Here is a 24463-nt window from a genome sequence, read left to right on the forward strand (position 1 = left end):
TCTGCCAGAGAGAGATACAGAGTGTTGCCCCATTAGGAAGCAAAGCTTTAGCAGAGCGCGAATGTCTGTGTGGCAGCGAATGCAGTTCCAAGGGACAGTGAAAACCAGCTACAGCTTTCAGTGCTGGCAGCTTTCCTGTGGGTGCAATCTCTGGACGTTTCCAATTTCACTGGCAGGCACTGGGAGAAAGTCACAGAGAGTGTTGCCCCATTAGGAAGCAAAGCTTTAGCAGAGCGCAAATGTCTGTGTGGCAGCGAATGCAGTTCCAAGGGACAGTGAAAACCAGCTACAGCTTTCAGTGCTGGCAGCTTTCCTGTGGGCGCAATCTCTGGACGTTTCCAATTTCACTGCCGGACTCTGCCAGAGAGAGATACAGAGTGTTGCCCCATTAGGAAGCAAAGCTTTAGCAGAACGCGAATGTCTGTGTGGCAGCGAATGCAGATCCAAGGGACAGTGAAAACCAGCTACAGCTTTCAGTGCTGGCAGCTTTCCTGTGGGCGCAATCTCTGGACGTTTCTAATTTCACTGCCGGGCTCTGCCAGAGAGAGATACAGAGTGTTGCCCCATTAGGAAGCAAAGCTTTAGCAGAGCATGAATGTCTGTGTGGCAGCGAATGCAGTTCCAGGGGACAGTGTAAACCAGCTACATCTTTCAGTGCTGGCAGCTTTCCTGTGGGCGCAATCTCTGGACGTTTCCAATTTCACTGGCAGGCACTGGGAGAAAGTCACAGAGAATGTTGCCCCATTACGAAGCAAAGCTTTAGCAGAGCGCGAATGTCTGTGTGGCAGCGAATGCAGTTCCAAGGGACAGTGAAAACCAGCTACAGCTTTCAGTGCTGGCAGCTTTCCTGTGGGCGCAATCTCTGGACGTTTCCAATTTCACTGCCGGGCTCTGCCAGAGAGAGATACAGAGTGTTGCCCAATTACGAAGCAATGCTTTAGCAGAGCGCGAATGTCTGTGTGGCAGCGAATGCAGTTCCAGGGGACAGTGAAAACCAGCTACATCTTTCAGTGCTGGCAGCTTTCCTGTGGGCGCAATCTCTGGACGTTTCCAATTTCACTGCCAGGCACTGGGAGAAAGTCACAGAGAGTGTTGCCCCATTAGGAAGCAAAGCTTTAGCAGAGCGCGAATATCTGTGTGGCAGCGAATGCAGTTCCAAGGGACAGTGAAAACCAGCTACAGCTTTCAGTGCTGGCAGCTTTCCTGTGGGCGCAATCTCTGGACGTTTCCAATTTGGCAGCCGGGCTCTGCCAGAGAGAGATACAGAGTGTTGCCCCATTAGGAAGCAAAGCTTTAGCAGAGCGCGAATGTCTGTGTGGCAGCGAATGCAGTTCCAAGGGACAGTGAAAACCAGCTACAGCTTTCAGTGCTGGCAGCTTTCCTGTGGGCGCAATCTCTGGACGTTTCCAATTTCACTGCCGGGCTCTGCCAGAGAGAGATACAGAGTGTTGCCCCATTACGAAGCAATGCTTTAGCAGAGCGCGAATGTCTGTGTGGCAGCGAATGCAGTTCCAAGGGACAGTGAAAAGCAGCTACATCTTTCAGTGCTGGCAGCTTTCCTGTGGGCGCAATCTGTGGACGTTTCCAATTTGGCAGCCGGGCTCTGCCAGAGAGAGATACAGAGTGTTGCCCAATTACGAAGCAATGCTTTAGCAGAGCGCGAATGTCTGTGTGGCACCGAATGCAGTTCCAAGGGACAGTGAAAACCAGCTACATCTTTCAGTGCTGGCAGCTTTCCTGTGGGTGGAATCTCTGGACATTTCCAATTTCACTGGCAGGCACTGGGAGAAAGTCACAGAGAGTGTTGCCCCATTAGGAAGCAAAGCTTTAGCAGAGCGCGAATGTCTGTGTGGCAGCGAATGCAGTTCCAAGGGACAGTGAAAACCAGCTACAGCTTTCAGTGCTGGCAGCTTTCCTGTGGGCGCAATCTCTGGACGTTTCCAATTTCACTGCCGGGCTCTGCCAGAGAGAGATACAGAGTGTTGCCCCATTAGGAAGCAAAGCTTTAGCAGAGCGCGAATGTCTGTGTGGCAGCGAATGCAGTTCCAAGGGACAGTGAAAACCAGCTACAGCTTTCAGTGCTGGCAGCTTTCCTGTGGGTGCAATCTCTGGACGTTTCCAATTTCACTGCCGGGCTCTGCCAGAGAGAGATACAGAGTGTTGCCCCATTACGAAGCAATGCTTTAGCAGAGCGCGAATGTCTGTGTGGCAGCGAATGCAGTTCCAAGGGACAGTGAAAACCAGCTACATCTTTCAGTGCTGGCAGCTTTCCTGTGGGTGCAATCTCTGGACGTTTCCAATTTCACTGGCAGGCACTGGGAGAAAGTCACAGAGAGTGTTACCCCATTAGGAAGCAAAGCTTTAGCAGAGCGCAAATGTCTGTGTGGCAGCGAATGCAGTTCCAAGGGACAGTGAAAACCAGCTACAGCTTTCAGTGCTGGCAGCTTTCCTGTGGGCGCAATCTCTGGACGTTTCCAATTTCACTGCCGGGCTCTGCCAGAGAGAGATACAGAGTGTTGCCCCATTACGAAGCAATGCTTTAGCAGAGCGCGAATGTCTGTGTGGCAGCGAGTGCAGTTCCAGGGGACAGTGAAAACCAGCTAGAGCTTTCAGTGCTGGCAGCTTTCCTGTGGGCGCAATCTCTGGACCTTTCCAATTTGGCAGCCGGGCTCTGCCAGAGAGAGATACAGAGTGTTGCCCCATTAGGAAGCAAAGCTTTAGCAGAGCGCGAATGACTGTGTGGCAGCGAGTGCAGTTCCAGGGGACAGTGAAAACCAGCTACAGCTTTCAGTGCTGGCAGCTTTCCTGTGGGCGCAATCTCTGGACGTTTCCAATTTCACTGCCAGGCACTGGGAGAAAGTCATACAGAGTGTTGCCCCATTAGGAAGCAAAGCTTTAGCACAGCGCGAATGTCTGTGTGGCAGCGAATGCAGTTCCAAGGGACAGTGAAAACCAGCTACAGCTTTCAGTGCTGGCAGCTTTCCTGTGGGCGCAATCTCTGGACGTTTCTAATTTCACTGCCGGGCTCTGCCAGAGAGAGATACAGAGTGTTGCCCCATTAGGAAGCAATGCTTTAGCAGAGCGCGAATGTCTGTGTGGCAGCGAATGCAGTTCCAAGGGACAGTGAAAAGCAGCTACATCTTTCAGTGCTGGCAGCTTTCCTGTGGGCGCAATCTGTGGACGTTTCCAATTTGGCAGCCGGGCTCTGCCAGAGAGAGATACAGAGTGTTGCCCCATTACGAAGCAATGCTTTAGCAGAGCGCGAATGTCTGTGTGGCAGCGAGTGCAGTTCCAGGGGACAGTGAAAACCAGCTAGAGCTTTCAGTGCTGGCAGCTTTCCTGTGGGCGCAATCTCTGGACGTTTCCAATTTGGCAGCCGGGCTCTGCCAGAGAGAGATACAGAGTGTTGCCCCATTAGGAAGCAAAGCTTTAGCAGAGCGCGAATGTCTGTGTGGCAGCGAATGCAGTTCCAAGGGACAGTGAAAACCAGCTACAGCTTTCAGTGCTGGCAGCTTTCCTGTGGGCGCAATCTCTGGACGTTTCCAATTTCACTGCCGGACTCTGCCAGAGAGAGATACAGAATGTTGCCCCATTAGGAAGCAAAGCTTTAGCAGAGCGCGAATGTCTGTGTGGCAGCGAATGCAGATCCAAGGGACAGTGAAAACCAGCTACAGCTTTCAGTGCTGGCAGCTTTCCTGTGGGCGCAATCTCTGGACGTTTCTAATTTCACTGCCGGGCTCTGCCAGAGAGAGATACAGAGTGTTGCCCCATTAGGAAGCAAAGCTTTAGCAGAGCGCGAATGTCTGTGTGGCAGCGAATGCAGTTCCAGGGGACAGTGTAAACCAGCTACATCTTTCAGTGCTGGCAGCTTTCCTGTGGGCGCAATCTCTGGACGTTTCCAATTTCACTGGCAGGCACTGGGAGAAAGTCACAGAGAGTGTTGCCCCATTACGAAGCAAAGCTTTAGCAGAGCGCGAATGTCTGTGTGGCAGCGAATGCAGTTCCAAGGGACAGTGAAAACCAGCTACAGCTTTCAGTGCTGGCAGCTTTCCTGTGGGCGCAATCTCTGGACGTTTCCAATTTCACTGCCGGGCTCTGCCAGAGAGAGATACAGAGTGTTGCCCAATTACGAAGCAATGCTTTAGCAGAGCGCGAATGTCTGTGTGGCACCGAATGCAGTTCCAAGGGACAGTGAAAACCAGCTACATCTTTCAGTGCTGGCAGCTTTCCTGTGGGTGGAATCTCTGGACGTTTCCAATTTCACTGGCAGGCACTGGGAGAAAGTCACAGAGAGTGTTGCCCCATTAGGAAGCAAAGCTTTAGCAGAGCGCGAATGTCTGTGTGGCAGCGAATGCAGTTCCAAGGGACAGTGAAAACCAGCTAGAGCTTTCAGTGCTGGCAGCTTTCCTGTGGGCGCAATCTCTGGACGTTTCCAATTTCACTGCCGGGCTCTGCCAGAGAGAGATACAGAGTGTTGCCCCATTAGGAAGCAAAGCTTTAGCAGAGCGCGAATGTCTGTGTGGCAGCGAATGCAGTTCCAAGGGACAGTGAAAACCAGCTACAGCTTTCAGTGCTGGCAGCTTTCCTGTGGGCGCAATCTCTGGACGTTTCCAATTTCACTGCCGGACTCTGCCAGAGAGAGATACAGAGTGTTGCCCCATTAGGAAGCAAAGCTTTAGCAGAACGCGAATGTCTGTGTGGCAGCGAATGCAGATCCAAGGGACAGTGAAAACCAGCTACAGCTTTCAGTGCTGGCAGCTTTCCTGTGGGCGCAATCTCTGGACGTTTCTAATTTCACTGCCGGGCTCTGCCAGAGAGAGATACAGAGTGTTGCCCCATTAGGAAGCAAAGCTTTAGCAGAGCGCGAATGTCTGTGTGGCAGCGAATGCAGTTCCAGGGGACAGTGTAAAGCAGCTACATCTTTCAGTGCTGGCAGCTTTCCTGTGGGCGCAATCTCTGGACGTTTCCAATTTCACTGGCAGGCACTGGGAGAAAGTCACAGAGAGTGTTGCCCCATTACGAAGCAAAGCTTTAGCAGAGCGCGAATGTCTGTGTGGCAGCGAATGCAGTTCCAAGGGACAGTGAAAACCAGCTACAGCTTTCAGTGCTGGCAGCTTTCCTGTGGGCGCAATCTCTGGACGTTTCCAATTTGGCAGCCGGGCTCTGCCAGAGAGAGATACAGAGTGTTGCCCCATTACGAAGCAATGCTTTAGCAGAGCGCGAATGTCTGTGTGGCAGCGAATGCAGTTCCAAGGGACAGTGAAAACCAGCTACATCTTTCAGTGCTGGCAGCTTTCCTGTGGGTGCAATCTCTGGACGTTTCCAATTTCACTGGCAGGCACTGGGAGAAAGTCACAGAGAGTGTTGCCCCATTAGGAAGCAAAGCTTTAGCAGAGCGCGAATGTCTGTGTGGCAGCGAATGCAGTTCCAAGGGACAGTGAAAACCAGCTACAGCTTTCAGTGCTGGCAGCTTTCCTGTGGGCGCAATCTCTGGACGTTTCCAATTTCACTGCCGGGCTCTGCCAGAGAGAGATACAGAGTGTTGCCCCATTACGAAGCAATGCTTTAGCAGAGCGCGAATGTCTGTGTGGCAGCGAGTGCAGTTCCAGGAGACAGTGAAAACCAGCTAGAGCTTTCAGTGCTGGCAGCTTTCCTGTGGGCGCAATCTCTGGATGTTTCCAATTTGGCAGCCGGGCTCTGCCAGAGAGAGATACAGAGTGTTGCCCCATTAGGAAGCAAAGCTTTAGCAGAGCGCGAATGACTGTGTGGCAGCGAATGCAGTTCCAAGGGACAGTGAAAACCAGCTACAGCTTTCAGTGCTGGCAGCTTTCCTGTGGGCGCAATCTCTGGACGTTTCCAATTTCACTGCCGGGCTCTGCCAGAGAGAGATACAGAGTGTTGCCCCATTAGGAAGCAAAGCTTTAGCAGAGCGCGAATGTCTGTGTGGCAGCGAATGCAGTTCCAAGGGACAGTGAAAACCAGCTACAGCTTTCAGTGCTGGCAGCTTTCCTGTGGGTGAATCTCTGGACGTTTCCAATTTCACTGCCGGGCTCTGCCAGAGAGAGATACAGAGTGTTGCCCCATTACGAAGCAATGCTTTAGCAGAGCGCGAATGTCTGTGTGGCAGCGAATGCAGTTCCAAGGGACAGTGAAAACCAGCTACAGCTTTCAGTGCTGGCAGCTTTCCTGTGGGTGCAATCTCTGGACGTTTCCAATTTCACTGGCAGGCACTGGGAGAAAGTCACAGAGAGTGTTGCCCCATTAGGAAGCAAAGCTTTAGCAGAGCGCGAATGTCTGTGTGGCAGCGAATGCAGTTCCAAGGGACAGTGAAAACCAGCTACAGCTTTCAGTGCTGGCAGAATTCTTGTGGGCGCAATCTCTGGACGTTTCCAATTTCACTGGCAGGCACTGGGAGAAAGTCACAGAGAGTGTTGCCCCATTACGAAGCAAAGCTTTAGCAGAGCGCGAATGTCTGTGTGGCAGCGAATGCAGTTCCAAGGGACAGTGAAAAGCAGCTACATCTTTCAGTGCTGGCAGCTTTCCTGTGGGCGCAATCTCTGGACGTTTCCAATTTGGCAGCCGGGCTCTGCCAGAGAGAGATACAGAGTGTTGCCCCATTACGAAGCAATGCTTTAGCAGAGCGCGAATGTCTGTGTGGCAGCGAATGCAGTTCCAAGGGACAGTGAAAACCAGCTACATCTTTCAGTGCTGGCAGCTTTCCTGTGGGTGGAATCTCTGGACGTTTCCAATTTCACTGGCAGGCACTGGGAGAAAGTCACAGAGAGTGTTGCCCCATTAGGAAGCAAAGCTTTAGCAGAGCGCGAATGTCTGTGTGGCAGCGAATGCAGTTCCAAGGGACAGTGAAAACCAGCTACAGCTTTCAGTGCTGGCAGCTTTCCTGTGGGCGCAATCTCTGGACGTTTCCAATTTCACTGCCGGGCTCTGGCAGAGAGAGATACAGAGTGTTGCCCCATTACGAAGCAATGCTTTAGCAGAGCGCGAATGTCTGTGTGGCAGCGAGTGCAGTTCCAGGGGACAGTGAAAACCAGCTAGAGCTTTCAGTGCTGGCAGCTTTCCTGTGGGCGCAATCTCTGGACGTTTCCAATTTGGCAGCCGGGCTCTGCCAGAGAGAGATACAGAGTGTTGCCCCATTACGAAGCAATGCTTTAGCAGAGCGCGAATGTCTGTGTGGCAGCGAATGCAGTTCCAGGGGACAGTGAAAACCAGCTACATCTTTCAGTGCTGGCAGCTTTCCTGTGGGCGCAATCTCTGGACGTTTCCAATTTCACTGGCAAGCACTGGGAGAAAGTCACAGAGAGTGTTGCCCCATTACGAAGTAATGCTTTAGCAGAGCGCGAATGTCTGTGTGGCAGCGAATGCAGTTCCAAGGGACAGTGAAAACCAGCTACAGCTTTCAGTGCTGGCAGCTTTCCTGTGGGCGCAATCTCTGGACGTTTGCAATTTCACTGCCGGGCTCTGCCAGAGAGAGATACAGAGTGTTGCCCCATTACGAAGCAATGCTTTAGCAGAGCGCGAATGTCTGTGTGGCAGCGAGTGCAGTTCCAGGGGACAGTGAAAACCAGCTAGAGCTTTCAGTGCTGGCAGCTTTCCTGTGGGCGCAATCTCTGGACGTTTCCAATTTGGCAGCCGGGCTCTGCCAGAGAGAGATACAGAGTGTTGCCCCATTAGGAAGCAAAGCTTTAGCAGAGCGCGAATGTCTGTGTGGCAGCGAATGCAGTTCCAAGGCACAGTGAAAACCAGCTACAGCTTTCAGTGCTGGCAGCTTTCCTGTGGGCTCAATCTCTGGACGTTTCCAATTTCACTGCCGGACTCTGCCAGAGAGAGATACAGAGCGTTGCCCCATTAGAAAGCAAAGCTTTAGCAGAACGCGAATGTCTGTGTGGCAGCGACTGCAGATCCAAGGGACAGTGAAAACCAGCTACAGCTTTCAGTGCTGGCAGCTTTCCTGTGGGCGCAATCTCTGGACGTTTCCAATTTCACTGCCGGGCTCTGCCAGAGAGAGATACAGAATGTTGCCCCATTAGGAAGCAAAGCTTTAGCAGAGCGCGAATGTCTGTGTGGCAGCGAATGCAGTTCCAGGGGACAGGGAAAACCAGCTACATCTTTCAGTGCTGGCAGCTTTCCTGTGGGCGCAATCTCTGGACTTTTCCAATTTCACTGGCAGGCACTGGGAGAAAGTCACAGAGAGTGTTGCCCCATTAGGAAGCAAAGCTTTAGCAGAGCGCGAATGTCTGTGTGGCAGCGAATGCAGTTCCAAGGGACAGTGAAAACCAGCTACAGCTTTCAGTGCTGGCAGCTTTCCTGTGGGCGCAATCTCTGGACGTTTCCAATTTCACTGCCGGGCTCTGCCAGAGAGAGATATAGAGTGTTGCCCCATTACGAAGCAATGCTTTAGCAGAGCGCGAATGTCTGTGTGGCAGCGAATGCAGTTCCAAGGGACAGTGAAAACCAGCTACAGCTTTCAGTGCTGGCAGCTTTCCTGTGGGCGCAATCTCTGGACGTTTCAAATTTCACTGCCGGGCTCTGCCAGAGAGAGATACAGAGTGTTGCCCCATTAGGAAGCAAAGCTTTAGCAGAGGGCAAATGTCTGTGTGGCAGCGAATGCAGTTCCAAGGGACAGTGAAAACCAGCTACAGCTTTCAGTGCTGGCAGCTTTCCTGTGGGCGCAATCTCTGGACGTTTCCAATTTCACTGCCGGGCTCTGCCAGAGACAGATACAGAGTGTTGCCCCATAACGAAGCAATGCTTTAGCAGAGCGCGAATGTCTGTGTGGCAGCGAATGCAGTTCCAAGGGACAGTGAAAACCAGCTACAGCTTTCAGTGCTAGCAGCTTTCCTGTGGGCGCAATCTCTGGACGTTTCCAATTTCACTGCCGGGCTCTGCCAGAGAGAGATACAGAGTGTTGCCCCATTAGGAAGCAAAGCTTTAGCAGAGCGCGAATGTCTGTGTGGCAGCGAATGCAGTTCCAAGGGACAGTGAAAACCAGCTACAGCTTTCAGTGCTGGCAGCTTTCCTGTGGGCGCAATCTCTGGACGTTTCCAATTTCACTGCCGGGCTCTGCCAGAGAGAGATACAGAGTGTTGCCCCATTAGGAAGCAAAGTTTTAGCAGAGCGCGAATGTCTGTGTGGCAGCGAATGCAGTTCCAAGGGACAGTGAAAACCAGCTAGAGCTTTCAGTGCTGGCAGCTTTCCTGTGGGTGCAATCTCTGGACGTTTCCAATTTCACTGGCAGGCACTGGGAGATAGTCACAGAGAGTGTTGCCCCATTAGGAAGCAAAGCTTTAGCAGAGCGCGAATGTCTGTGTGGCAGCGAATGCAGTTCCAAGGGACAGTGAAAACCAGCTACAGCTTTCAGTGCTGGCAGCTTTCCTGTGGGCGCAATCTCTGGACGTTTCCAATTTGGCAGCCGGGCTCTGCCAGAGAGAGATACAGAGTGTTGCCCCATTAGGAAGCAATGCTTTAGCAGAGCGCGAATGTCTGTGTGGCAGCGAATGCAGTTCCAAGGGACAGTGAAAACCAGCTACAGCTTTCAGTGCTGGCAGCTTTTTTGTGGGCGCAATCTCTGGACGTTTCCAATTTGGCAGCTGGGCTCTGCCAGAGAGAGATACAGAGCGTTGCCCCATTAGGAAGCAAAGCTTTAGCAGAGCGCGAATGTCTGTGTGGCAGCGAATGCAGTTCCAGGGGACAGTGTAAAGCAGCTACATCTTTCAGTGCTGGCAGCTTTCCTGTGGGCGCAATCTCTGGACGTTTCCAATTTCACTGGCAGGCACTGGGAGAAAGTCACAGAGAGTGTTGCCCCATTACGAAGCAAAGCTTTAGCAGAGCGCGAATGTCTGTGTGGCAGCGAATGCAGTTCCAAGGGACAGTGAAAAGCAGCTACATCTTTCAGTGCTGGCAGCTTTCCTGTGGGCGCAATCTCTGGACGTTTCCAATTTGGCAGCCGGGCTCTGCCAGAGAGAGATACAGAGTGTTGCCCCATTACGAAGCAATGCTTTAGCAGAGCGCGAATGTCTGTGTGGCAGCGAATGCAGTTCCAAGGGACAGTGAAAACCAGCTACATCTTTCAGTGCTGGCAGCTTTCCTGTGGGCGCAATCTCTGGACGTTTCCAATTTCACTGCCGGACTCTGCCAGAGTGAGATACAGAGTGTTGCCCCATTAGGAAGCAAAGCTTTAGCAGAGCGCAAATGTCTGTGTGGCAGCGAATGCAGTTCCAGGGGACAGTGAAAACCAGCTACATCTTTCAGTGCTGGCAGCTTTCCTGTGGGCGCAATCTCTGGACGTTTCCAATTTCACTGGCAGGCACTGGGAGAAAGTCACAGAGAGTGTTGCCCCATTACGAAGCAATGCTTTAGCAGAGCGCGAATGTCTGTGTGGCAGCGAATGCAGTTCCAAGGGACAGTGAAAACCAGCTACAGCTTTCAGTGCTGGCAGCTTTCCTGTGGGCGCAATCTCTGGACGTTTGCAATTTCACTGCCGGGCTCTGCCAGAGAGAGATACAGAGTGTTGCCCCATTACGAAGCAATGCTTTAGCAGAGCGCGAATGTCTGTGTGGCAGCGAGTGCAGTTCCAGGGGACAGTGAAAACCAGCTAGAGCTTTCAGTGCTGGCAGCTTTCCTGTGGGCGCAATCTCTGGACGTTTCCAATTTGGCAGCCGGGCTCTGCCAGAGAGAGATACAGAGTGTTGCCCCATTAGGAAGCAAAGCTTTAGCAGAGCGCGAATGTCTGTGTGGCAGCGAATGCAGTTCCAAGGCACAGTGAAAACCAGCTACAGCTTTCAGTGCTGGCAGCTTTCCTGTGGGCGCAATCTCTGGACGTTTCCAATTTCACTGCCGGGCTCTGCCAGAGAGAGATACAGAATGTTGCCTCATTAGGAAGCAAAGCTTTAGCAGAGCGCGAATGTCTGTGTGGCAGCGAATGCAGTTCCAGGGGACAGGGAAAACCAGCTACATCTTTCAGTGCTGGCAGCTTTCCTGTGGGCGCAATCTCTGGACTTTTCCAATTTCACTGGCAGGCACTGGGAGAAAGTCACAGAGAGTGTTGCCCCATTAGGAAGCAAAGCTTTAGCAGAGCGCGAATGTCTGTGTGGCAGCGAATGCAGTTCCAAGGGACAGTGAAAACCAGCTACAGCTTTCAGTGCTGGCAGCTTTCCTGTGGGCGCAATCTCTGGACGTTTCCAATTTCACTGCCGGGCTCTGCCAGAGAGAGATATAGAGTGTTGCCCCATTACGAAGCAATGCTTTAGCAGAGCGCGAATGTCTGTGTGGCAGCGAATGCAGTTCCAAGGGACAGTGAAAACCAGCTACAGCTTTCAGTGCTGGCAGCTTTCCTGTGGGCGCAATCTCTGGACGTTTCCAATTTCACTGCCGGGCTCTGCCAGAGAGAGATACAGAGTGTTGCCCCATTAGGAAGCAAAGCTTTAGCAGAACGCGAATGTCTGTGTGGCAGCGAATGCAGATCCAAGGGACAGTGAAAACCAGCTACAGCTTTCAGTGCTGGCAGCTTTCCTGTGGGCGCAATCTCTGGACGTTTCTAATTTCACTGCCGGGCTCTGCCAGAGAGAGATACAGAGTGTTGCCCCATTAGGAAGCAAAGCTTTAGCAGAGCGCGAATGTCTGTGTGGCAGCGAATGCAGTTCCAGGGGACAGTGTAAAGCAGCTACATCTTTCAGTGCTGGCAGCTTTCCTGTGGGCGCAATCTCTGGACGTTTCCAATTTCACTGGCAGGCACTGGGAGAAAGTCACAGAGAGTGTTGCCCCATTACGAAGCAAAGCTTTAGCAGAGCGCGAATGTCTGTGTGGCAGCGAATGCAGTTCCAAGGGACAGTGAAAACCAGCTACAGCTTTCAGTGCTGGCAGCTTTCCTGTGGGCGCAATCTCTGGACGTTTCCAATTTGGCAGCCGGGCTCTGCCAGAGAGAGATACAGAGTGTTGCCCCATTACGAAGCAATGCTTTAGCAGAGCGCGAATGTCTGTGTGGCAGCGAATGCAGTTCCAAGGGACAGTGAAAACCAGCTACATCTTTCAGTGCTGGCAGCTTTCCTGTGGGTGCAATCTCTGGACGTTTCCAATTTCACTGGCAGGCACTGGGAGAAAGTCACAGAGAGTGTTGCCCCATTAGGAAGCAAAGCTTTAGCAGAGCGCGAATGTCTGTGTGGCAGCGAATGCAGTTCCAAGGGACAGTGAAAACCAGCTACAGCTTTCAGTGCTGGCAGCTTTCCTGTGGGCGCAATCTCTGGACGTTTCCAATTTCACTGCCGGGCTCTGCCAGAGAGAGATACAGAGTGTTGCCCCATTACGAAGCAATGCTTTAGCAGAGCGCGAATGTCTGTGTGGCAGCGAGTGCAGTTCCAGGAGACAGTGAAAACCAGCTAGAGCTTTCAGTGCTGGCAGCTTTCCTGTGGGCGCAATCTCTGGATGTTTCCAATTTGGCAGCCGGGCTCTGCCAGAGAGAGATACAGAGTGTTGCCCCATTAGGAAGCAAAGCTTTAGCAGAGCGCGAATGACTGTGTGGCAGCGAATGCAGTTCCAAGGGACAGTGAAAACCAGCTACAGCTTTCAGTGCTGGCAGCTTTCCTGTGGGCGCAATCTCTGGACGTTTCCAATTTCACTGCCGGGCTCTGCCAGAGAGAGATACAGAGTGTTGCCCCATTAGGAAGCAAAGCTTTAGCAGAGCGCGAATGTCTGTGTGGCAGCGAATGCAGTTCCAAGGGACAGTGAAAACCAGCTACAGCTTTCAGTGCTGGCAGCTTTCCTGTGGGTGAATCTCTGGACGTTTCCAATTTCACTGCCGGGCTCTGCCAGAGAGAGATACAGAGTGTTGCCCCATTACGAAGCAATGCTTTAGCAGAGCGCGAATGTCTGTGTGGCAGCGAATGCAGTTCCAAGGGACAGTGAAAACCAGCTACAGCTTTCAGTGCTGGCAGCTTTCCTGTGGGTGCAATCTCTGGACGTTTCCAATTTCACTGGCAGGCACTGGGAGAAAGTCACAGAGAGTGTTGCCCCATTAGGAAGCAAAGCTTTAGCAGAGCGCGAATGTCTGTGTGGCAGCGAATGCAGTTCCAAGGGACAGTGAAAACCAGCTACAGCTTTCAGTGCTGGCAGAATTCTTGTGGGCGCAATCTCTGGACGTTTCCAATTTCACTGGCAGGCACTGGGAGAAAGTCACAGAGAGTGTTGCCCCATTACGAAGCAAAGCTTTAGCAGAGCGCGAATGTCTGTGTGGCAGCGAATGCAGTTCCAAGGGACAGTGAAAAGCAGCTACATCTTTCAGTGCTGGCAGCTTTCCTGTGGGCGCAATCTCTGGACGTTTCCAATTTGGCAGCCGGGCTCTGCCAGAGAGAGATACAGAGTGTTGCCCCATTACGAAGCAATGCTTTAGCAGAGCGCGAATGTCTGTGTGGCAGCGAATGCAGTTCCAAGGGACAGTGAAAACCAGCTACATCTTTCAGTGCTGGCAGCTTTCCTGTGGGTGGAATCTCTGGACGTTTCCAATTTCACTGGCAGGCACTGGGAGAAAGTCACAGAGAGTGTTGCCCCATTAGGAAGCAAAGCTTTAGCAGAGCGCGAATGTCTGTGTGGCAGCGAATGCAGTTCCAAGGGACAGTGAAAACCAGCTACAGCTTTCAGTGCTGGCAGCTTTCCTGTGGGCGCAATCTCTGGACGTTTCCAATTTCACTGCCGGGCTCTGGCAGAGAGAGATACAGAGTGTTGCCCCATTACGAAGCAATGCTTTAGCAGAGCGCGAATGTCTGTGTGGCAGCGAGTGCAGTTCCAGGGGACAGTGAAAACCAGCTAGAGCTTTCAGTGCTGGCAGCTTTCCTGTGGGCGCAATCTCTGGACGTTTCCAATTTGGCAGCCGGGCTCTGCCAGAGAGAGATACAGAGTGTTGCCCCATTACGAAGCAATGCTTTAGCAGAGCGCGAATGTCTGTGTGGCAGCGAATGCAGTTCCAGGGGACAGTGAAAACCAGCTACATCTTTCAGTGCTGGCAGCTTTCCTGTGGGCGCAATCTCTGGACGTTTCCAATTTCACTGGCAAGCACTGGGAGAAAGTCACAGAGAGTGTTGCCCCATTACGAAGCAATGCTTTAGCAGAGCGCGAATGTCTGTGTGGCAGCGAATGCAGTTCCAAGGGACAGTGAAAACCAGCTACAGCTTTCAGTGCTGGCAGCTTTCCTGTGGGCGCAATCTCTGGACGTTTGCAATTTCACTGCCGGGCTCTGCCAGAGAGAGATACAGAGTGTTGCCCCATTACGAAGCAATGCTTTAGCAGAGCGCGAATGTCTGTGTGGCAGCGAGTGCAGTTCCAGGGGACAGTGAAAACCAGCTAGAGCTTTCAGTGCTGGCAGCTTTCCTGTGGGCGCAATCTCTGGACGTTTCCAATTTGGCAGCCGGGCTCTGCCAGAGAGAGATACAGAGTGTTGCCCCATTAGGAAGCAAAGCTTTAGCAGAGCGCGAATGTCTGTGTGGCAGCGAATGCAGTTCCAAGGCACAGTGAAAACCAGCTACAGCTTTCAGTGCTGGCAGCTTTCCTGTGGGCTCAATCTCTGGACGTTTCCAATTTCACTGCCGGACTCTGCCAGAGAGAGATACAGAGCGTTGCCCCATTAGAAAGCAAAGCTTTAGCAGAACGCGAATGTCTGTGTGGCAGCGACTGCAGATCCAAGGGACAGTGAAAACCAGCTACAGCTTTCAGTGCTGGCAGCTTTCCTGTGGGCGCAATCTCTGGACGTTTCCAATTTCACTGCCGGGCTCTGCCAGAGAGAGATACAGAATGTTGCCCCATTAGGAAGCAAAGCTTTAGCAGAGCGCGAATGTCTGTGTGGCAGCGAATGCAGTTCCAGGGGACAGGGAAAACCAGCTACATCTTTCAGTGCTGGCAGCTTTCCTGTGGGCGCAATCTCTGGACTTTTCCAATTTCACTGGCAGGCACTGGGAGAAAGTCACAGAGAGTGTTGCCCCATTAGGAAGCAAAGCTTTAGCAGAGCGCGAATGTCTGTGTGGCAGCGAATGCAGTTCCAAGGGACAGTGAAAACCAGCTACAGCTTTCAGTGCTGGCAGCTTTCCTGTGGGCGCAATCTCTGGACGTTTCCAATTTCACTGCCGGGCTCTGCCAGAGAGAGATATAGAGTGTTGCCCCATTACGAAGCAATGCTTTAGCAGAGCGCGAATGTCTGTGTGGCAGCGAATGCAGTTCCAAGGGACAGTGAAAACCAGCTACAGCTTTCAGTGCTGGCAGCTTTCCTGTGGGCGCAATCTCTGGACGTTTCAAATTTCACTGCCGGGCTCTGCCAGAGAGAGATACAGAGTGTTGCCCCATTACGAAGCAAAGCTTTAGCAGAGCGCGAATGTCTGTGTGGCAGCGAATGCAGTTCCAAGGGACAGTGAAAACCAGCTACAGCTTTCAGTGCTAGCAGCTTTCCTGTGGGCGCAATCTCTGGACGTTTCCAATTTCACTGCCGGGCTCTGCCAGAGAGAGATACAGAGTGTTGCCCCATTAGGAAGCAAAGCTTTAGCAGAGCGCGAATGTCTGTGTGGCAGCGAATGCAGTTCCAAGGGACAGTGAAAACCAGCTACAGCTTTCAGTGCTGGCAGCTTTCCTGTGGGCGCAATCTCTGGACGTTTCCAATTTCACTGCCGGGCTCTGCCAGAGAGAGATACAGAGTGTTGCCCCATTAGGAAGCAAAGTTTTAGCAGAGCGCGAATGTCTGTGTGGCAGCGAATGCAGTTCCAAGGGACAGTGAAAACCAGCTAGAGCTTTCAGTGCTGGCAGCTTTCCTGTGGGTGCAATCTCTGGACGTTTCCAATTTCACTGGCAGGCACTGGGAGATAGTCACAGAGAGTGTTGCCCCATTAGGAAGCAAAGCTTTAGCAGAGCGCGAATGTCTGTGTGGCAGCGAATGCAGTTCCAAGGGACAGTGAAAACCAGCTACAGCTTTCAGTGCTGGCAGCTTTCCTGTGGGCGCAATCTCTGGACGTTTCCAATTTGGCAGCCGGGCTCTGCCAGAGAGAGATACAGAGTGTTGCCCCATTAGGAAGCAATGCTTTAGCAGAGCGCGAATGTCTGTGTGGCAGCGAATGCAGTTCCAAGGGACAGTGAAAACCAGCTACAGCTTTCAGTGCTGGCAGCTTTTTTGTGGGCGCAATCTCTGGACGTTTCCAATTTGGCAGCTGGGCTCTGCCAGAGAGAGATACAGAGCGTTGCCCCATTAGGAAGCAAAGCTTTAGCAGAGCGCGAATGTCTGTGTGGCAGCGAATGCAGTTCCAGGGGACAGTGTAAAGCAGCTACATCTTTCAGTGCTGGCAGCTTTCCTGTGGGCGCAATCTCTGGACGTTTCCAATTTCACTGGCAGGCACTGGGAGAAAGTCACAGAGAGTGTTGCCCCATTACGAAGCAAAGCTTTAGCAGAGCGCGAATGTCTGTGTGGCAGCGAATGCAGTTCCAAGGGACAGTGAAAAGCAGCTACATCTTTCAGTGCTGGCAGCTTTCCTGTGGGCGCAATCTCTGGACGTTTCCAATTTGGCAGCCGGGCTCTGCCAGAGAGAGATACAGAGTGTTGCCCCATTACGAAGCAATGCTTTAGCAGAGCGCGAATGTCTGTGTGGCAGCGAATGCAGTTCCAAGGGACAGTGAAAACCAGCTACATCTTTCAGTGCTGGCAGCTTTCCTGTGGGCGCAATCTCTGGACGTTTCCAATTTCACTGCCGGACTCTGCCAGAGTGAGATACAGAGTGTTGCCCCATTAGGAAGCAAAGCTTTAGCAGAGCGCAAATGTCTGTGTGGCAGCGAATGCAGTTCCAGGGGACAGTGAAAACCAGCTACATCTTTCAGTGCTGGCAGCTTTCCTGTGGGCGCAATCTCTGGACGTTTCCAATTTCACTGGCAGGCACTGGGAGAAAGTCACAGAGAGTGTTGCCCCATTACGAAGCAATGCTTTAGCAGAGCGCGAATGTCTGTGTGGCAGCGAATGCAGTTCCAAGGGACAGTGAAAACCAGCTACAGCTTTCAGTGCTGGCAGCTTTCCTGTGGGCGCAATCTCTGGACGTTTGCAATTTCACTGCCGGGCTCTGCCAGAGAGAGATACAGAGTGTTGCCCCATTACGAAGCAATGCTTTAGCAGAGCGCGAATGTCTGTGTGGCAGCGAGTGCAGTTCCAGGGGACAGTGAAAACCAGCTAGAGCTTTCAGTGCTGGCAGCTTTCCTGTGGGCGCAATCTCTGGACGTTTCCAATTTGGCAGCCGGGCTCTGCCAGAGAGAGATACAGAGTGTTGCCCCATTAGGAAGCAAAGCTTTAGCAGAGCGCGAATGTCTGTGTGGCAGCGAATGCAGTTCCAAGGCACAGTGAAAACCAGCTACAGCTTTCAGTGCTGGCAGCTTTCCTGTGGGCGCAATCTCTGGACGTTTCCAATTTCACTGCCGGGCTCTGCCAGAGAGAGATACAGAATGTTGCCTCATTAGGAAGCAAAGCTTTAGCAGAGCGCGAATGTCTGTGTGGCAGCGAATGCAGTTCCAGGGGACAGGGAAAACCAGCTACATCTTTCAGTGCTGGCAGCTTTCCTGTGGGCGCAATCTCTGGACTTTTCCAATTTCACTGGCAGGCACTGGGAGAAAGTCACAGAGAGTGTTGCCCCATTAGGAAGCAAAGCTTTAGCAGAGCGCGAATGTCTGTGTGGCAGCGAATGCAGTTCCAAGGGACAGTGAAAACCAGCTACAGCTTTCAGTGCTGGCAGCTTTCCTGTGGGCGCAATCTCTGGACGTTTCCAATTTCACTGCCGGGCTCTGCCAGAGAGAGATATAGAGTGTTGCCCCATTACGAAGCAATGCTTTAGCAGAGCGCGAATGTCTGTGTGGCAGCGAATGCAGTTCCAAGGGACAGTGAAAACCAGCTACAGCTTTCAGTGCTGGCAGCTTTCCTGTGGGCGCAATCTCTGGACGTTTCCAATTTCACTGCCGGGCTCTGCCAGAGAGAGATACAGAGTGTTGCCCCATTAGGAAGCAAAGCTTTAGCAGAGGGCAAATGTCTGTGTGGCAGCGAATGCAGTTCCAAGGGACAGTGAAAACCAGCTACAGCTTTCAGTGCTGGCAGCTTTCCTGTGGGCGCAATCTCTGGACGTTTCTAATTTCACTGCCGGGCTCTGCCAGAGAGAGATACAGAGTGTTGCCCCATAACGAAGCAATGCTTTAGCAGAGCGCGAATGTCTGTGTGGCAGCGAATGCAGTTCCAAGGGACAGTGAAAAGCAGCTACATCTTTCAGTGCTGGCAGCTTTCCTGTGGGCGCAATCTCTGGACGTTTCCAATTTCACTGCCGGGCTCTGCCAGAGACAGATACAGAGTGTTGCCCCATTACGAAGCAATGCTTTAGCAGAGCGCGAATGTCTGTGTGGCAGCGAGTGCAGTTCCAGGGGACAGTGAAAACCAGCTAGAGCTTTCAGTGCTGGCAGCTTTCCTGTGGGCGCAATCTCTGGACGTTTCCAATTTGGCAGCCGGGCTCTGCCAGAGAGAGATACAGAGTGTTGCCCCATTAGGAAGCAAAGCTTTAGCAGAGCGCGAATGTCTGTGTGGCAGCGAATGCAGTTCCAAGGGACAGTGAAAACCAGCTACAGCTTTCAGTGCTGGCAGCTTTCCTGTGGGCGCAATCTCTGGACGTTTCCAATTTCACTGCCGGACTCTGCCAGAGAGAGATACAGAATGTTGCCCCATTAGGAAGCAAAGCTTTAGCAGAGCGCGAATGTCTGTGTGGCAGCGAATGCAGATCCAAGGGACAGTGAAAACCAGCTACAGCTTTCAGTGCTGGCAGCTTTCCTGTGGGCGCAATCTCTGGACGTTTCTAATTTCACTGCCGGGCTCTGCCAGAGAGAGATACAGAGTGTTGCCCCATTAGGAAGCAAAGCTTTAGCAGAGCGCGAATGTCTGTGTGGCAGCGAATGCAGTTCCAGGGGACAGTGTAAACCAGCTACATCTTTCAGTGCTGGCAGCTTTCCTGTGGGCGCAATCTCTGGACGTTTCCAATTTCACTGGCAGGCACTGGGAGAAAGTCACAGAGAGTGTTGCCCCATTACGAAGCAAAGCTTTAGCAGAGCGCGAATGTCTGTGTGGCAGCGAATGCAGTTCCAAGGGACAGTGAAAACCAGCTACAGCTTTCAGTGCTGGCAGCTTTCCTGTGGGCGCAATCTCTGGACGTTTCCAATTTCACTGCCGGGCTCTGCCAGAGAGAGATACAGAGTGTTGCCCAATTACGAAGCAATGCTTTAGCAGAGCGCGAATGTCTGTGTGGCACCGAATGCAGTTCCAAGGGACAGTGAAAACCAGCTACATCTTTCAGTGCTGGCAGCTTTCCTGTGGGTGGAATCTCTGGACGTTTCCAATTTCACTGGCAGGCACTGGGAGAAAGTCACAGAGAGTGTTGCCCCATTAGGAAGCAAAGCTTTAGCAGAGCGCGAATGTCTGTGTGGCAGCGAATGCAGTTCCAAGGGACAGTGAAAACCAGCTAGAGCTTTCAGTGCTGGCAGCTTTCCTGTGGGCGCAATCTCTGGACGTTTCCAATTTCACTGCCGGGCTCTGCCAGAGAGAGATACAGAGTGTTGCCCCATTAGGAAGCAAAGCTTTAGCAGAGCGCGAATGTCTGTGTGGCAGCGAATGCAGTTCCAAGGGACAGTGAAAACCAGCTACAGCTTTCAGTGCTGGCAGCTTTCCTGTGGGCGCAATCTCTGGACGTTTCCAATTTCACTGCCGGACTCTGCCAGAGAGAGATACAGAGTGTTGCCCCATTAGGAAGCAAAGCTTTAGCAGAACGCGAATGTCTGTGTGGCAGCGAATGCAGATCCAAGGGACAGTGAAAACCAGCTACAGCTTTCAGTGCTGGCAGCTTTCCTGTGGGCGCAATCTCTGGACGTTTCTAATTTCACTGCCGGGCTCTGCCAGAGAGAGATACAGAGTGTTGCCCCATTAGGAAGCAAAGCTTTAGCAGAGCGCGAATGTCTGTGTGGCAGCGAATGCAGTTCCAGGGGACAGTGTAAAGCAGCTACATCTTTCAGTGCTGGCAGCTTTCCTGTGGGCGCAATCTCTGGACGTTTCCAATTTCACTGGCAGGCACTGGGAGAAAGTCACAGAGAGTGTTGCCCCATTACGAAGCAAAGCTTTAGCAGAGCGCGAATGTCTGTGTGGCAGCGAATGCAGTTCCAAGGGACAGTGAAAACCAGCTACAGCTTTCAGTGCTGGCAGCTTTCCTGTGGGCGCAATCTCTGGACGTTTCCAATTTGGCAGCCGGGCTCTGCCAGAGAGAGATACAGAGTGTTGCCCCATTACGAAGCAATGCTTTAGCAGAGCGCGAATGTCTGTGTGGCAGCGAATGCAGTTCCAAGGGACAGTGAAAACCAGCTACATCTTTCAGTGCTGGCAGCTTTCCTGTGGGTGCAATCTCTGGACGTTTCCAATTTCACTGGCAGGCACTGGGAGAAAGTCACAGAGAGTGTTGCCCCATTAGGAAGCAAAGCTTTAGCAGAGCGCGAATGTCTGTGTGGCAGCGAATGCAGTTCCAAGGGACAGTGAAAACCAGCTACAGCTTTCAGTGCTGGCAGCTTTCCTGTGGGCGCAATCTCTGGACGTTTCCAATTTCACTGCCGGGCTCTGCCAGAGAGAGATACAGAGTGTTGCCCCATTACGAAGCAATGCTTTAGCAGAGCGCGAATGTCTGTGTGGCAGCGAGTGCAGTTCCAGGAGACAGTGAAAACCAGCTAGAGCTTTCAGTGCTGGCAGCTTTCCTGTGGGCGCAATCTCTGGATGTTTCCAATTTGGCAGCCGGGCTCTGCCAGAGAGAGATACAGAGTGTTGCCCCATTAGGAAGCAAAGCTTTAGCAGAGCGCGAATGACTGTGTGGCAGCGAATGCAGTTCCAAGGGACAGTGAAAACCAGCTACAGCTTTCAGTGCTGGCAGCTTTCCTGTGGGCGCAATCTCTGGACGTTTCCAATTTCACTGCCGGGCTCTGCCAGAGAGAGATACAGAGTGTTGCCCCATTAGGAAGCAAAGCTTTAGCAGAGCGCGAATGTCTGTGTGGCAGCGAATGCAGTTCCAAGGGACAGTGAAAACCAGCTACAGCTTTCAGTGCTGGCAGCTTTCCTGTGGGTGAATCTCTGGACGTTTCCAATTTCACTGCCGGGCTCTGCCAGAGAGAGATACAGAGTGTTGCCCCATTACGAAGCAATGCTTTAGCAGAGCGCGAATGTCTGTGTGGCAGCGAATGCAGTTCCAAGGGACAGTGAAAACCAGCTACAGCTTTCAGTGCTGGCAGCTTTCCTGTGGGTGCAATCTCTGGACGTTTCCAATTTCACTGGCAGGCACTGGGAGAAAGTCACAGAGAGTGTTGCCACATTAGGAAGCAAAGCTTTAGCAGAGCGCGAATGTCTGTGTGGCAGCGAATGCAGTTCCAAGGGACAGTGAAAACCAGCTACAGCTTTCAGTGCTGGCAGCTTTCCTGTGGGCGCAATCTCTGGACGTTTCCAATTTCACTGCCGGGCTCTGCCAGAGAGAGATACAGAGTGTTGCCCCATTACGAAGCAATGCTTTAGCAGAGCGCGAATGTCTGTGTGGCAGCGAGTGCAGTTCCAGGAGACAGTGAAAACCAGCTAGACCTTTCAGTGCTGGCAGCTTTCCTGTGGGCGCAATCTCTGGACGTTTCCAATTTGGCAGCCGGGCTCTGCCAGAGAGAGATACAGAGTGTTGCCCCATTAGGAAGCAAAGCTTTAGCAGAGCGCGAATGTCTGTGTGGCAGCGAATGCAGTTCCAAGGGACAGTGAAAACCAGCTACATCTTTCAGTGCTGGCAGCTTTCCTGTGGGCGCAATCTCTGGACGTTTCCAATTTCAATGCCGGACTCTGCCAGAGAGAGATACAGAGCGTTGCCCCATTAGGAAGCAAAGCTTTAGCAGAACGCGAATGTCTGTGTGGCAGCGAATGCAGTTCCAAGGGACAGTGAAAACCAGCTACAGCTTTCAGTGCTGGCAGCTTTCCTGTGGGCGCAATCTCTGGACGTTTCCAATTTCACTGGCAGGCACTGGGAGAAAGTCACAGAGAGTGTTGCCCCATTAGGAAGCAAAGCTTTAGCAGAGCGCGAATGTCTGTGTGGCAGCGAATGCAGTTCCAAGGGACAGTGAAAACCAGCTACAGCTTTCAGTGCTGGCAGCTTTCCTCTGGGTGCAATCTCTGGACGTTTCCAATTTCACTGCCGGGCTCTGCCAGAGAGAGATACAGAGTGTTGCCCCATTACGAAGCAATGCTTTAGCAGAGCGCGAATGTCTGTGTGGCAGCGAATGCAGTTCCAAGGGACAGTGAAAACCAGCTACAGCTTTCAGTGCTGGCAGAATTCTTGTGGGCGCAATCTCTGGACGTTTCCAATTTCACTGGCAGGCACTGGGAGAAAGTCACAGAGAGTGTTGCCCCATTACGAAGCAAAGCTTTAGCAGAGCGCGAATGTCTGTGTGGCAGCGAATGCAGTTCCAAGGGACAGTGAAAAGCAGCTACATCTTTCAGTGCTGGCAGCTTTCCTGTGGGCGCAATCTCTGGACGTTTCCAATTTGGCAGCCGGGCTCTGCCAGAGAGAGATACAGAGTGTTGCCCCATTACGAAGCAATGCTTTAGCAGAGCGCGAATGTCTGTGTGGCAGCGAATGCAGTTCCAAGGGACAGTGAAAACCAGCTACATCTTTCAGTGCTGGCAGCTTTCCTGTGGGTGGAATCTCTGGACGTTTCCAATTTCACTGGCAGGCACTGGGAGAAAGTCACAGAGAGTGTTGCCCCATTAGGAAGCAAAGCTTTAGCAGAGCGCGAATGTCTGTGTGGCAGCGAATGCAGTTCCAAGGGACAGTGAAAACCAGCTACAGCTTTCAGTGCTGGCAGCTTTCCTGTGGGCGCAATCTCTGGACGTTTCCAATTTCACTGCCGGGCTCTGCCAGAGAGAGATACAGAGTGTTGCCCCATTACGAAGCAATGCTTTAGCAGAGCGCGAATGTCTGTGTGGCAGCGAGTGCAGTTCCAGGGGACAGTGAAAACCAGCTAGAGCTTTCAGTGCTGGCAGCTTTCCTGTGGGCGCAATCTCTGGACGTTTCCAATTTGGCAGCCGGGCTCTGCCAGAGAGAGATACAGAGTGTTGCCCCATTACGAAGCAATGCTTTAGCAGAGCGCGAATGTCTGTGTGGCAGCGAATGCAGTTCCAAGGGACAGTGAAAACCAGCTACAGCTTTCAGTGCTGGCAGCTTTCCTGTGGGCGCAATCTCTGGACGTTTCCAATTTCACTGCCGGACTCTGCCAGAGTGAGATACAGAGTGTTGCCCCATTAGGAAGCAAAGCTTTAGCAGAGCGCAAATGTCTGTGTGGCAGCGAATGCAGTTCCAGGGGACAGTGAAAACCAGCTACATCTTTCAGTGCTGGCAGCTTTCCTGTGGGCGCAATCTCTGGACGTTTCCAATTTCACTGGCAAGCACTGGGAGAAAGTCACAGAGAGTGTTGCCCCATTACGAAGCAATGCTTTAGCAGAGCGCGAATGTCTGTGTGGCAGCGAATGCAGTTCCAAGGGACAGTGAAAACCAGCTACAGCTTTCAGTGCTGGCAGCTTTCCTGTGGGCGCAATCTCTGGACGTTTGCAATTTCACTGCCGGGCTCTGCCAGAGAGAGATACAGAGTGTTGCCCCATTACGAAGCAATGCTTTAGCAGAGCGCGAATGTCTGTGTGGCAGCGAGTGCAGTTCCAGGGGACAGTGAAAACCAGCTAGAGCTTTCAGTGCTGGCAGCTTTCCTGTGGGCGCAATCTCTGGACGTTTCCAATTTGGCAGCCGGGCTCTGCCAGAGAGAGATACAGAGTGTTGCCCCATTAGGAAGCAAAGCTTTAGCAGAGCGCGAATGTCTGTGTGGCAGCGAATGCAGTTCCAAGGCACAGTGAAAACCAGCTACAGCTTTCAGTGCTGGCAGCTTTCCTGTGGGCTCAATCTCTGGACGTTTCCAATTTCACTGCCGGACTCTGCCAGAGAGAGATACAGAGCGTTGCCCCATTAGAAAGCAAAGCTTTAGCAGAACGCGAATGTCTGTGTGGCAGCGACTGCAGATCCAAGGGACAGTGAAAACCAGCTACATCTTTCAGTGCTGGCAGCTTTCCTGTGGGCGCAATCTCTGGACTTTTCCAATTTCACTGGCAGGCACTGGGAGAAAGTCACAGAGAGTGTTGCCCCATTAGGAAGCAAAGCTTTAGCAGAGCGCGAATGTCTGTGTGGCAGCGAATGCAGTTCCAAGGGACAGTGAAAACCAGCTACAGCTTTCAGTGCTGGCAGCTTTCCTGTGGGCGCAATCTCTGGACGTTTCCAATTTCACTGCCGGGCTCTGCCAGAGAGAGATATAGAGTGTTGCCCCATTACGAAGCAATGCTTTAGCAGAGCGCGAATGTCTGTGTGGCAGCGAA

Source organism: Mycteria americana, unplaced genomic scaffold (genome assembly GCF_035582795.1).
Source record: "Mycteria americana isolate JAX WOST 10 ecotype Jacksonville Zoo and Gardens unplaced genomic scaffold, USCA_MyAme_1.0 Scaffold_35, whole genome shotgun sequence".
NCBI lineage: Eukaryota > Metazoa > Chordata > Aves > Ciconiiformes > Ciconiidae > Mycteria > Mycteria americana.